This window comes from Mus caroli, unplaced genomic scaffold, assembly GCF_978045245.1.
Source record: "Mus caroli unplaced genomic scaffold, Mus_caroli_1 scaffold_11, whole genome shotgun sequence".
In the NCBI taxonomy this organism is placed as follows: domain Eukaryota; kingdom Metazoa; phylum Chordata; class Mammalia; order Rodentia; family Muridae; genus Mus; species Mus caroli.
In genome coordinates, this window is record NW_028227266.1 from 103,062,409 (window position 1) to 103,075,776 (window position 13,368).

The following is a 13,368-nucleotide window of genomic DNA, read 5'->3' on the forward strand; positions in this document are numbered from 1 at the left end:
GAGTTCTGTGGGTTCAGTTTAGTTAAAACATTATTAGATTTATTTTAGTGTATGAGTGCATTGCCCACCTATCTCTATGTGTACCTCTTGCATGCCTGGTGTGTGCAGAGGGCAGATGTGTGCCTTGGAACTAGAGTCACGAATAGTTTTGAGCTGCCATGTGGGTGCTAGGAATTGAATCCAGTGTCTTTGCAAGAGCAACAAGTGCTTTAAACATCTAAGCTACTTCTGTAGCTCCTGGAATGCTTTGGTCATGGACAGTCATGACCACATCCAGATAAACTGTTTTAAACACATTAACCACCATCCCCATGTGGCTACTGAACATGAAGTAAAATTAATTTGAAAAATGCAAGATAATACTTAATAATGTGTTATCGATGATATGTATGGTGGGATAAGACGTAGCCCCAGGGTCTTAGGCATCTGAACATTTGGTCCATAGGTGGGGGCAGTGTTTGGAAGGTTTAGGAGGTGTGCGTGTCACTGGAAACAGGCTTTGAGAGTAAAAATCCAGTGTCCATGAATTTGTGGTGCTGTTCGCATGTTCAGGTTCCCCTGGATATGGACATTGCTGCCACTTCCCCCACAAGAATGGCAGGGTTCATGTGTCTGTCCTCTTTTCTCAAATAAAATGGTTTAACTTCAAAGAGAAAGAGAGAGAGAGAGTAAAAAGCCTCACCTACCTCTAGTCTGCTTTCTACCACTTGCTTATGGTAAAGGGTGTGAGCACTCAGCATCTTGCTCGAGCTGCCATGCCCATGCCTGCTGCTCAGTGCCATTCTCCCCCACCATGGCAACCTTTGGCCCCGTTAGAACCATCAGCCCAAATAAACACACTTGGTCATGGCGTTCTATCACAGAAACAGAAAAGCAACTAATATAATATATGTTTAGCTAGATGTTAGTCACCAGTCCTGTTGGACATCTCTTATCAGAAAAATCTGAAATATTCCAAATTTTCACATTTACGTCAGCACCTAAGACGTTTCAGAGTTTGGTGCATTTCATAGTTCAGAGTTTTTCAATTATGGATACCTACTAAAATGCCTACTAAAATCTACACACTCACACTCTAGCTCCCGTTTAAGAATGAAACCTGAAAGACTCCTGACAAAAGCATTTCAAAGAAAGGACACTTACCCTGAACTCCTTAAAACCCGATAAGAAACTCTGGAACATTTCAGTGGGTTATCTATGTACACAGAGGTCAGGCTCAACTCCAAATACAGAAATAAGTATATAGTCTCGGCTATTCTTAAAAGGGACATTCCAGTGAGGGATTATCTGTATTTGGTTAATTGATGTGGGAGACTCGCCCACTGTGGCTGGCACCATTCCCTGGTCTGGGATTATGGGCTGTAGACAAAGGAGGAACGAACTGAACCCATTTCACCCATTTCATTCATCAGCGTCTGCCTCTTGACTGTGGGTTCAGTGTGACCAGTTGCCTTGTCTTGCCCTCCGTGATGGACTATACCTAGAATTCTGGGCCCAAATCATCCCTCCTTTTTTCCTCAAGTTACTTTTGTTAGGATATTTTATTGTAGGAAGAGGAAGAAAGATAACTAAGACAGCAACCAAGCTATAAAATTGGACCAGGCCCAGGTCTTGCAAAAATGTTGCCAGTCATGAGGATAGGAAGCACCAAGGTGGCTGCAGCTCTCTGGTGCTTTAGCCAGGGAAAGCTGAAAGACTCCTAGGCAACAGGTGAAATAGGCTAATGCCTCATGTGGCTCACCTTCCAAGAAAGTAAGTAACTAGTTTTCTGTATTGTCTCAGGCAGTCAAGGAAAAGAGAGGTCAGCTTTGTATCAGCCTGTCGTTACTTTGTATCTTAAGAAGAAATGTCTCAGTTCCTTTTCACACTCTCTGCTCTCCTTAATCCTGGCAGGAGATACATGGTTGCCCACATACATATAGGCCAGAGGCCAAGCTCGGTGCTGGTCCCCAGAAGCCATCTATCCACCTGACAAAGTCTCCCCGTTGTTTTTAAGAGCATCTAACTGGCAGGAGAGCCACCCCACTGACAGATACAGATGCGCTCCACCAAGTCTGGGTTTTTCTGTGTGTGCTGCAAATTTAACTCCGATCCTTATGCTTGCACTGTATATAGTACTGACTAAGCTGTCTCTCCACCTACTGGTTTAATTTCATGTTTTATACTTATTTTTGCTTTATGTGTGAGTATTTTGTCTGCTTGTTTGTATTGCACCATTTGCATTCTGGATGCCTGATGAGGTCAAAGACCATCACATCACCTGGAACAAGAGGTAGAGTTGGTCGTGGAGCCACCACCTGGGTCCAGGGAACCAACTCCAATCCTCTGTGAGAGTGACATGTCCTTTTTACAGCTGAGCTACCTCTCTATTCTCCTGATTTAATTTTTATAACACACACACACACACGACACTGCCATTTCCCCCATTTTTTCACATTAAGAACCCAACACTTACAAGATGGTGTGCATTCAACTTTTCTAGCATCAGGTCACTGGAGAACAGTAATGTCTCTTGCAGGACTCTTGGATTTCAACACTCATGTTCTGTACCACTGTACTCAGATAAACATAAACTGCAATAGCTATGACCTCCTCTCCCATTGGTCAGGTGTAACCACTGGGCATCATCTTAAGAAAAGTTTACACAGGGCTGGTGAGATGGCTCAGTGGGTAAGAGCACCCGACTGCTCTTCCGAAGGTCCAGAGTTCAAATCTCAGCAACCACATGGTGGCTCACAACCACCCGAAGTGAGATCTGACACCCTCTTCTGGTGTGTCTGAAGACAGCTACAGTGTGCTTACATATAATAAATAAATAAATCTAAAAAAAAAAAAAGTTTACACAGAGAGTTTAATGTAGAACAGCATAGCTGTGCTTACCAGCATCTTCCCAGAATGGCATGCAAGGCCTGCAATTTGAATTTCATTTTTATCAACATCAGCTTTATAATACACAATTTATTAATTTAAAAAACATTTTATTTTATTATTTTATTTTATGGATGCATGTGTGTCTTCATATCATGTGTTTGGCTTGTACCCATCTAGGGCCAACAAGGGCATCAGCTCCCCTGGAACTGGAATTATGAACCAATACGTAGGTGCTGGGAATTGAACCTGGGTCCTCTAGAAGAGCAGCCTGTGGTCTTACCCAGTGAGACATCTCTTCAGCCCCATCATTTGATCTTCTTGTTGAAAGTGACTGCTAGTTAAGTCAACTCTTCATAGCCATCAAGCATCTGTGAATACGACATTTCAATAGCAAGCATCGTCAAGTACAGAAAACATTGCTTTCCTACATCTGTACTCTACTTTGTTTCATCCTATCTGGAGCCTCAGTTAGGATTAAAAGAAAGTGACGTGGAAATCAGTGACAAAAGGGAACTAAAACTGCAGAGTAAGCTAAACTCAAAGGAGAGAGAACTGTGTGTGGTCAAACTCCGCAGACCAAGAACAGGAGTCTCATTCGCTCCCCCCCCCCCCCAGCACCCCCCCCCCCCGCTGTATCTCAGTGTCAGAGCTAATTTTTCATGATAACAGCTGTTGTGAAGCTGGAACCCAAGGCTCTGCGGCGGCAGGCAGATTAACAGATCAGGCCGTGGACTCTGATCAGCCAGGGGGAGCTGCCCAGTCTTTCTTTTGTTTTCCCTGAGTCCCAACCCTTACTTCGCCTCTTCTCTCCCTCTGGTCAGTGTGTCTTGAGGAAAAGATGAAGCTGAACTCCACACCCAAAACCGGGCTGAGTCTCCAAGTATTTTAAGAAAGGAGCAGATGGCTGTCTGGTGTGCATTTGCTAATAATAGAGGTGGTGGCTTACATGAAACATGGGCAGTGGTGGCTGCTTTCATCTTCAAGACTGTTTAATTGATTTCTTTTCTTTCTCTTTAGCTTCATTTTTTTTTCTGCCTCTTTTTTTTTTTTTTTTTATTACCCATGTACTGGTTAGTTTTTGTGAGCTTGACATAATAAGCCTGACCTACCTCAGAAGAGGAATCTCAGCTGAAGACTTGCCTCCATCAGACTGGTGTGTGGGCATGTTTGTGAGTGGTTTTCTTGCCTGTGGACTGATGTAGGAGAAGCCCACTGGGGATGGTGTCACAGCTGAGCAGCTAGGCTTGGGCTGCATAGGAAAGAGCTGAGCAAGCCAGTGAGCAGCACTCCTCCATGGTTGCTACTTTGGTACCTGCCTTGAGTTCCTGTCTTGCCTCTCCTCGCTGAGCTGTAAAGTGTAAGAGGAAACAAACCCTTTCCTCCCCAAGTTACTCCTGATCATGATGATCACATCAACGAAAAAAAAGCACACAAGGACAATCCCTAACCTCCCAAGGAACCTGACTCACAGTCAGTCGTTCAACTCCCGGGAGAGTTGGAGTCCACCCATTGCTATTCTCCAGGATCCACAGGTTTTAACAGCGTTGCGTTGCCACGACATCAAATTGTTGTAGCTTCCACTGAGAGCTGCACCCAGTCCCCTGTGCTGTCTGCCTTCTGTCACTATGTGCTTGACTATTCTTCATCACAGATTTTCTGGGAGATGGCAAATCCATTACCACAAACAAGATGGGAGGGAGAGTTGACCTAAATATACTCAAAGGAATCCCAGCTCTGTAGGCCAGTGTCTGTGATGGTTTGAGTAAGAATGTCCTCTGTAGCCTCAGGTGTTTGAATACGTGGTTGGTGTTTGAATACATGGTTGAAGTAGGCCCGGTTGATGGTGCTATTTGGATAGGTGTTGGAGATGTGGCCTCAGGGCGAGCTCTGAGGTTTTGAAGCCTAGGGCCATCCTCAATGCACACTCTCTCAGTTTCATAGTTGCAGGTCAAGATGTGAGCTCTCAGTTTGCTGGTCCATGCCTGTCACTGTGCCTGTCTCTTCCTGGTGATAGTAATGGCTCTTATCCAGCAGAAACCATATGCCCAAATAAACCTGTCCTTCTATGGGTTGCCTTGGTTACGGTGTTTTATCACTGCAATAGGAAAGCAACTAATGGGAAAGTAACTGACACCACGTGTCTTGTAACAACGGTCGCAGATCATTACAGTGGCACGACTCCCTTCTGCCACCCTGGCATTTCGCTCTAGTCCACAGCATCTCTGATGGAGGAATAACCTGCAGCCCTGCCTCTGAAGGGCCCAGATGAACCACATGGTTTCCCAGACCTCACAAGTCCCTGGAATCAGAGGTTGCTTATTGGAGCTTTCATTGGAACTTGATTGTGCTTCTCAGGTAAGGCTGTCACAGTTTAAGAATCAATGAGTTACCTGGTATGGTACCTCCTGCCCTTAACCCTTAATCCCAGCACTCAGGATGCTGAGGCAAGTAGATCTTCACGGGTTCAAGGCCAGCCTTGACTTATAAAAAATAATCATGGGGCTACTAAGAGCGATGGCTATTCTTCCAGAGGACCCAAGTGCAACTCCCAGCACCCACATGGCGGCTCATAACTCCAGTCTCAGGGAATCCAATGAGCACCCTTTCCTTGTCTCTGTGGATATTACATGTGTCTGGTACACCGATACACACAAACAAAGCACCCATACACATAAAATAAAACTAAAGAAAAAGATCATCATTCCTAGAGAAAGAGAGATCTCAGAAGGACTTACTGAGAGTGGCTCATGTTCTCTGTCCAATGAGAAAGATGGAGATTTTACAAAGCATTACTTCCCCCCCCCCGCCCCCCACAATATGAAATAAATGCCAAACACCTTTGGAGAAAGCTAACAGTTCCTGGTGGAGATGCCTAGTGTGAGGCCAGCCCAGTAAGCCTTCAAAGGACTAATTTGGTTTCTGCCTGGCCCTGCTTTCTCTTAGGCCTCTTCTTCCATGTGACCCACTACATCAAACAGAAGCTGTCTGTGGCCATTAAGCAAGCGCTTGCAGAAACCAGAAACGGGGCTGTAGATTCAGCATTTGGCAGAAGAATAAGAGACTCTTTAGTGAAAGCCTTGGTTTCATTTCTGTTAGGCCAGCAAACAATAGTTCCACAATGGCTTTCCTGGTAAAAAGGATTAAAAAAAAAAACAACTTTTGCTGACATTTCAGTCTCTGCTTTTAATTGCATGTGTGTGTGTGTGTGTGTGTGTGTGTGTGTAAGGTTTCTACCTTTTCCATGTTCTTGTGTCATCAAGAAGTCTTAAGTTGCTAGAATAAGAACCTTCAATATCTGTGATAGAAAAAGATAAAATAAAACCCCAAATAGATGATGGGTGGATCCCACCCTGTTCTGTCCCTCTTTTCTCCCCACCCTCCTTTGTATCACTCTCTGTTCAGTATTACTGTTTTATAAATCATCTCATTTACAGGGAAAACCAGTCAGCTGTCCTGTAGCTTCCGTGCTGCTGAGATCAGTGGTCCAGTTCCCACACCAGAGCTGATTTGCTGGGGAAATGTAGGAAGTCTCTCTGCTCTTTCATGACATAGCCCACTGTCTGATGGCTTGTGCTACATTTTTCACGAGGCCAGTTTTTTTATGGTTTTTTTTTTTTTTGGTTTTTTTTTTTTTTGGCTTTTTAGGTTTTTTTTTTAGGAGAGAGTTGGAGTCCAAATTCAAAGGGCTGACATCTCCCTCTGCCTTTGTGGACGACAATCTGGCAGGAGGCTTACTTTAGAGAGCAGTGGGTCATCAGCTCACAACTTTGGGATAAATTGTTTTGATCTTGTAAGGGGCAAGTACTGTCTCTCTAGTACTGTGTCGGTGGTGGTCATAGTGGTTGTAGGTTTTGGTTTGGTTTGGTTTTTCACAGGGTTTCTCTGTGTAGCCCTGGCTATTCCAGAACTCACTCTGTAAACCAGGCTGACTTTGAACTCACAGAGATCCACCTGCCTCTGCCTCTGAGTGCTGGGATTGGAAGCACGTGCCGCCGTCTCCTACCTAGTACTGTGTTTTATGATTGACAGTGGGAAGTTTACTTTTTAACCCCGCCCCCACCCCCTTTTGAGTCCCTGTCATCTGTGTCACCTCTGTGCTTCTGTGAGGAATCCCTGCTCACATTTTCCTTCCAGCAGGACTTTCTTTGAAATTACTTGGAAAGGAAAGTAGCTTTCCTCAAAACGCATGGGACTCAAAGAGAAAAGGGACTTTTCTTTTTGTAGGTAAATGACAAGGTTGCCCGAGTGGAGGTTCATGAGGAACCTGCCTCTCGTGCATACTAGAGCTTTGGAAGAGGAAAGGCAAGCATTGTAAGTGCTGTGTTCAGTCAGAATGACCAGAGAGTTCACATTGGCAGGATGTTGCCTGAATCAGAGCAAAAATTTGATGACAATAGTCCTGGCTCCAGCCACATTCGATGAGCAGAGAACGCAGTCCACACTTCACTTAAGAGAAAGTTACTTCTCCCCAGCCTCTCTTTCAACTTAAAATGAATATAAAGAAATACATACTTGATGGAGTTATGATAGGATTTCTACACACATCTAAAATGCATAGAAAAATATCTTAGCCCGGCATGGTGGCGCACGCCTTTAATCCCAGCACTCGGGAGGCAGAGACAGGTGGATTTCTGAGTTCGAGGCCAGCCTGGTCTACAAAGTGAGTTCCAGGACAGCCAGGGCTATACAGAGAAACCCTGTCTCAAAAAAACAAAAAAACAAAAAAAACAAAAAAAAAAAAAGAAAAGAAAAATATCTTAATCATAGCTTGAGCTAGGGGCTGGCCATATAGCTCAGTGTGTACTCTCTCTGAGCTATCTCTTCAGCCCCCATACAAATAAGTCTTACAAACACATAGTTTGAGTTTAGAAAACACGATTTCTATTACTAGCACTATTTTCATAATTATAATCTGTTTATTTGAAGCAGCAGTAAAATTAAACTCAGATTCTTTTGGGGGTGGGGTGGGGGGTGGAAACTACATGTTTAAAAGTCTGATCCTGGCGCTGGAGAGGTGACTCAGTGGTTTAGAGTGAGCACTGCTCTTGCAGAGAACTTAAGTTCAGTGTGTAACAAGTTGCAGCTGCCTGGGCTCCAGTTCCAGGGGCATCTGATGCCTCTGGGCTCTTCATGTACCTGCACTCAAGTGCACATAGCCACACGTAAACACATAAGCATAGTTACCAATTATAAATAACATCTTTAAAAAAAACAATAACCTGATATTATTTGGGCTGGGAAGATGGCTCAGTTGGTAAAAGGCTTGCTGTGCAAGAACCTGGGTTCCATACCCAGCATCCACATAAAAAGCCAGGTCTTCAGTGGCCCTTGGGATGTGCTGACCAGCTAGTCTGCCAGAGAGCTCTGGGTTCTGCAAGAGGCCTTGCCTCAGAAGCTGGGATAGAAAGCAAGAGAGGAAGATTCTTAATTTCGACCCCTGGCCTCCCCACACTGGCAACTACACACATATACCACACACACACACATAAACTTTATAAACTGACACCATGTAAAATCATGTCATGGATGAATGTATGTGTATTACATATGTGTCTGTTTAACTTTTCTGCAAATAGTGTCAGCAGGACCCATGGCTCTGATTCTCCCACTTTAATCACAGGGCCTCAGTGGCAGAGCAGAGCATAACTGTTGCTTCATCATTATTTATGGAGGCTGAATATTACTCCACTTTGCATAGGAGCCAAATTTAATTTCTCTCCTACTTTCGGACATGTAGACTGCTTCTGGTCTATTCCTTCTACTAACGAGGATGATATGAACATCCTTGTAGCTGGATCACTTTAAATACCATGCAAGATTCAGTCTCTATTGTTTTATTATTCATCTTGGTACACTATCCCTGGAGTTATCTTAATTTTGCCATTTGTGTATCCAATATACTCAATATGCATGCTATAGATCACATGTGCCCACAGAGAGCAAAAATAAAGTATATGAGCACAGTTATGTGTGTGTGGAAATTGTGTGACTGTGTGTGTGAACACAGGTTTGTGCATGTCACAGTGTGTACGTGGAAAGCAGAGGCTAACCTCAAGGGTCCGTCTTAACCTGCCGTCTTGTTTGGATCAGGGGCTCTCGTTGTTTTGAACTGCAGAGGCCAGGCTAGGTGACACTTCTGTAGAGTCTCCTGTCTCCCCACTCTGGCCTCACCACAGGAACTCTGGGATTACAAATGTGCGCACCACCGCTCCATCCAGCTTTGCATGTGTTCTGGGGACCTGAACTTGGTAGTCACACTTGCAAGGCAAGTTCTTTACTGACTGAGTCATCTCCCCAGAATCCAGTTTTATTTTCTAGGGTGAATATTAAAAAACTAAATGTGGAATTGTTTGGTTGCATGGTAAAGTATCAGACTGTTTTCTTTCATTTATCATCATTGCCTGTGTGTGGAGGTCAGAGGACAGCTTGTGAGATCAGATTCTCACCTTCCACCACGTGGGTTCCAGGATCAAACCCAGGTCGTCGGGTTTTCATAGTTAGCATGGTGAGCATGACCCAGTCTTAGAGTATTAATTATCCTTTCCTGGTTGCTTAGGTGGAATTGGAGGGGGTGAGTAATGATGTAGAGACAAACAGAAAGTCCCCAAGTGCCATCGCCATGTCATTTCCTTTGGAGGAGGTTAGGGCCAGAATCTTAGCATGAGTTTGTTTTCACTATAGAGAGGGAAATCCTTTGAACACTCTAATAGCAAGAAGAGAGACTATGGAGTATACTTCACCCCATCACCCCAAGCCCAGACACCTCACATTTCAGAGCCTGCAGCATAAGTTTGGACAACAGAGCCAGGTGTGGTGGTGCAGTCCTGCAATCCCCACACTTGTGAGAGGGTGGGGTCAGGTAGGCAAGAGGATTGCCATTTAAAGGTCTTCCTCCTAGGTGGGGAATTCGGAGTCAACCTGCATTCCCTGAATTCCCATCTCAAAGTGGAGGGAGAAACCTGGGTAGCAGAATCTCTCTCGGGGCAGTTTGTTGACTTCTCAAATGGTCTTCGTGGCCCCAAACTAACAGAACCAGCGTCAGTTGGAAGCTCCTCCTTCGACCCGTGCCTGGCTTTCTGGAGATCTGCCCAGTGGGGTCTGTGGCGGCCAGCAGTCTGTCTGATGCACACAGCGTCACTGGGCTACAACAGCGCAGTAGACCTTGAACTTCAGAACCAGACTACATGAATTTAAGTTCTATTTTGCTCATCTATATACACCAGCCCTTGAAGAATGATGAATTTAGCCATAGTATTAAAACTGGGTACCTCAGGTTCCTCATCTGAGAAATGAAGCTAGAGGTACCATCCATTTCAAATGTATGTCAACCCAGGTAATTCTCACGAAGCATTTAAAACAGGGTTCTCTATGCAGCAACTGCTCTAAAGCACCTCCTGTATTATAGGTAGCAATGTTCTACCAAGTGCTTCTGGGACCTGCAAGTCGCAGTCACATAGACCTGCATCTCCTATCTGACAGGTTTTTAAGTTACTCACATGAACACTCTCTCGTTAAATTTGTATTTTAAAAACCCTCTAAGTTTAAGCCATTGTGTCCTAGTTATTTTTTTGGTTTGGTTTGGTTTGGTTCGGGTCAACTTCACACAAGTGCAGTCATCTGAGAAGACGGAATCCCAATGGAGTAAAATCCTCCATCAGATTGACCTGTAGGCATGCCTGTGGGGCATTTTCTTAATTGGTGATTGATATGGAAGGGTGCAGCCCATTGTGAGTCCTATTGTAGTCCCTGGGCAGGTGGCCCCAGGAGCTATTAAAAAAAAAAAAAAAGAAAGAAAGAAAGAAAGGAAGGAAGGAAGGAAGGAAGGAAGGAAGAAAGAAAGAAAGAAAGAAAGAAAGAAAGAAAGAAAGAAAGAAAGAAAGAAAGAAAAGAAAAGAAAACAAGCGAGCAGGCTGAGCAATTCCTGAAGTGCAAGCCAGCAAAAAGTATGGCTTCTGCTTCAGTTCCTGCCTCCAGGTTCCTGCACTGACTTTCCGACGTCCCTTCATGGTGGACTGGATGATAGAAGATGGCAGTTTCCTGGTGTGAGCCTAGTCTTTAAAAATGGCCGAGCCACCTCTCCACCCCGGTGAGCGGTAAGGTGAAGCGAACCTTTTCTTCTCCCAGTGCTTCTGACCGCAGTAATAGAAACACGGGTGGGAGCGGCGGGAAACCCACATTAAAGAAAGAAAGGCTATCGGAACAAAGACAGTGAAAAGAATACTCAAAACGATTCCCTGCCACCAAGGAGTCTGACTTCTGTCTCCCCTTTTCTCCTAGTTAGAAGACTAAGGCACACAAACACAATGGCCGATTGTTCAATCTAAAAGTCCACAGTGGGGGACTTGGGTGGGTTGTGAAAGAATTCGCCCTTTAGACAGAATAGAAGGTAAGCAAGGTGGGTTTGTTTATTTGTCTGTTTTAGTTTTTTTTTTTTTTTTTTTTTTTGCTTTAGGACACTGCAGGGGTTGCGGGAGGCACACCAGCATAGAACAGCTATGCTAAACTGTGCCTGTGTGATGCAGATTTAAAAACAATTAAAACCCTATGTTAAAGAAAAAAGAAAATAAAACCTATCTGCATTTTGAGTCATGCAATGATCACTTATGAACACTAGGTGGCAGAGCATACCCACAAACTAGTGTCTGAAACCTCAGGGACCCCTCAGATCCAGTAATGTGTGGTTTGATGACTGAGGTGCATTCTGAGAAGCTCATCCTTAGGTGGCCTCATCCCCGTGGGCGAATCCCAGGCTGTACTTGCGTGAACCCAGGTGAATCTCTCCCCTCAGATCACTAGACAATCAATCCTTCCTCCCTCAACTTATGCCTTGTCTCCGCGGTGTGAAGAGTGACGCACAGCCCCTCCAGAGTCCAATATGTGCCTACAGTTTGTCACCGCAGATATAGCCATCTCATCCACGGTCTAGCTCTGGTCAGACAGACTTCTTGAGTGTTCTCTTCCAGATGACGTTCATACACTCCTTAGTGACATCATGCCTAGGCCACTGGAGGTTCTTGATGTGCTCAGAGATGTTATAACTCTCTGACAGCTCTACCAGTGTCTTCCTCAGTTGTGGCAATATCCTCCTCAGGCGATGGCCTTAGACACTGTTATGATGTCTTGATCCTTTGCTTGGATCAGAGAAGTCGTGTTTGGAGAAAAAAGCGCCACTTTGACATGGGGATTAAGATCACTAACAAAAGGCTGTGTGGGAACATTACTCACAAAATCTGGAAAGGAGTGCTAGTCTCCGAGAGGCCTTTCTATTTTATTTGCACAGCATTTTGAGAGGGCATCTTGGAGGGGGAGCTGGGTCATTCCACTGTTTCTGGTCACGTGTGTTGGTTGATGCTCATGCAGGCTGGGTGTCCTCACCATACCAGAGCAAAGGTCTCAGTGTGTAGCCTGCGCCTTTGCCTCCCAAGCAAGACTTCAGCCACAAAGGTCTTGAAGTCAATTACTAACTTGGCTTCGTAACGGATGGTAGGACAGTCAGGCGTTCATGTCTAGACTGGGAAGATTTTCATCTCTATTGACAGTTTTCTCTAGAAAGTAACTTTCCCCCACAAGCAGGGTATGTGTGGGTCTTCATAAAGACCCCCACCCCTGCCTTCACAGCATATGCAGACATACTGCCTCACTTCCACGTATGTGTGACCAGCAGGTCTTAAATCATTTGAACTCCAGAGCTAAGAAGCAAACTCAACAGCATGGCCAGTTTCAAAAGCTCTTCCTGGCAAACCGTTTACCTCAGCTGGACTCCCATGGTTCTATGTCTGCTCTTCAATCCAGCCCCTTAAAAGGTTTTCAAAATCTGATACAAGCTGTCCTTGAGTTTTCATTAGCCTCTCTCTCTTCAGTGAAGTAGATCCTTTAATCACGCCTGTCTTCTTTCTTGTTCCATGGTGCTGACTACGGCACTATTACATTCTCCAGGCTACCATGCATGTTGGCCACTGTTGTGGGTCATGGGCATTATAACAGGTAGGACGGTTGGTTGTCCCTCTCCCTTGGATGTTTGCATAGAATCTTCCATTTCATGTTAGATCCAGCTTGGATCCTCCAAGCCCTGTCCAAAAACACATGGAGTCTTTAGCAACAGGACTTACCTTCAACCTCTGGGAGGCAACCTAGGACAACAGCAATAGCCTATATTGCTTTAAGAGTCTCCTGGACTCCCGTCACCCACTTGAAAGGGAGTCTGTCATGCCTGATATTGGGTGTTTTATTAGACAGTCTGTGGCTTTTGGGAGGAGCTTGTCAGTCCAAGTGATATAACTTCATTGACAATGTGGGTGTATGGACTTACATACTTGTGGGTATGTTATATGTAATCTTTGGTAAATGAAAATTAATAAGATTCCCATATGGCTTTTCAAGCATGCCTGGCATTATGGTCTCCCTCCAACCCCAGACAAAGAACTACGAGCGACCGAGAGTGCTGAGAGTGGAGAAATAGTCTTCTCCGGGATGCGCCCCGTAATTAGTTATTCCATA